Source organism: Corvus kubaryi, unplaced genomic scaffold (genome assembly GCF_017639235.1).
Source record: "Corvus kubaryi isolate FWS band 111438036 unplaced genomic scaffold, C.kubaryi_AGA036_p1.0 76, whole genome shotgun sequence".
Lineage (NCBI taxonomy): Eukaryota > Metazoa > Chordata > Aves > Passeriformes > Corvidae > Corvus > Corvus kubaryi.
This window is the reverse complement of record NW_024582063.1, coordinates 5,982,734-5,984,696: the sequence shown is the minus strand read 5'-3', so window position 1 is coordinate 5,984,696 and position 1,963 is coordinate 5,982,734.

Genomic DNA, 1,963 nt, shown 5'->3' with positions numbered 1-1,963 from the left:
GCTGCACAGACTCAAACTGCAGCTTGGTGTGCTTGTCTGCCCGAGTGCTGCACATAATCACCACAGGATGGGCAAGAAAATCTTGATTTCCCACAACAGAATGGCATGGAGAATGGCCTGTGGCTTAGAGCAGGAGCATCCTCCTCTGTCTACAGCATTCAGTTGCTGTATGTCACTGGCTACCCTGGCACGAGGGTGTCACAAGCGCCCTTGTTATTTCGAGTCCAGAACAGCAATAGATCTCATAGACTGCAAGGGCATGGAGCCTGCCAGAGCGCATTTCTCTGGCTGATGTGTCCAGCAGGGACTTTGCTGCACCTGCATTTCACTGTGCTTTGTGCAGGAAGAATGATGCATCTTGTGCACTTCACTGCTCGCTCTCTGTGGCTGTGACCAGATGGGCTCCTGACCCAAGCACACACATGCTTCCTGCAGGAGCCCTGTTCCATAGAATTTCTGTTTTAGGAAGAATCTTGTGGGAAAAAGGCTGCAGAGAGCAGGGTAACAGTGAAATTCCCCAGGGACTGCCCAGCCTCATCCCGCAAGAAGAGGGGCCTAAAGAAAGCTGCAGAGAGCCTTCTTCCAAGGGCAGGCACTGACAGGACATGGGGCAATGGCTTGGCAGTGACAGAGGGTAGCTTGTGATGAGATACTGGGAAGGAATTCTTGATGGTGAGGCTGCTGAGACATGTGAGGCATGGGTTTCCTAGAGCAGCTATGGATGCCCCATCCCTTGAAGAGTTCAGTGACAGATTTTGAGCCAGGCTCTGAGCAACTGGGTCTAGTGCAAGGTGTCCCTGCCCATAAGAACTAGATTATCCTTAAGATCCCTTCCAACCCAAACCATCCTATGATTCTATGATCTGTGGAGTACAATGAGTAAAACTCTGCCTTCTTCAGCAGCCCTGATGACCTCCAGCTGTCATTCATTAATGTTAAATAGCATAAATGAGTGTGAATATACTATCATACGTAGAGTTCCACATTTGGTCTTTGATAATAAGTGAAAACAAAACCAGCAATTTAGTAATAGTCACAACAGGCACATCTACACCATAATGTCAACTTGATACATTCACCTTATCAAATACATGCATTAGTATCTTCTGGGTAATGTGGTTAGTACTCTTGGGGAGAGAGCAAGTACTGTATGCAAAGTATAAATATCCATCTAAAAATATAAAAATAGCTGTCACAAAGTATTCTCTCTTGGGTTATCTGTAACAGACTTACCTGGCAAGGCATTGAATTCTTTGTTGCAAGCTCCTACATGAGCACGAGACAGGATGGGGGCAGGACTGGGAGCGTGAGGATTCCTTATTGCTGTCACAGTTTATGAAATTTAGTAAAGGTTGTATTTGAAGAACAGAGGATGGAAAGACGCACCAGATAGTTCTCTTTTCCTATATATTGCACTTCTTGCCTTTAGAAAAAGTATTCTAAACCTTAATTTTGGGGAGAAAACAGCATACTGGAGAAATTCCTTCCATTTTCTACCTAGACTGGGTGTTCTGACTCAGAGCAAAGGCAGGATGGGGTGAAGGCGGGATGAGCCAGACAGAATGTCTCATCTGATCATTCTGAGATGGATTAAGTCTGGATTTACGCAACCTTTTCTCCTCTCTACATACTTAGGGCTGCTGCAAGCATCTCCAGCTGAAATTAATCTACAACAGCCTGTAAGGCTTAACGAAATTCTGGCTGTGCCTTGTTCCAAATTCATTCTTTGCAACTTGAGGTAATGTGGAAGGCATGAAGACTAGTGTCTCAATCTGACTATTCTTGAGATTTAGTCACAAAGCCCTTTGGAGTGTTTACTACCCTGGCCTTCAGTCACAAGAATATTTAAACCCAATCTCTAGAGAACCTGAATCCCAGACTCATCTTACTTTATGTTTTTGAAGTAAAAGATTTTTAAGATAACCTGGATCTTTTAAAATCATTGAATATTTGTTATTTACGC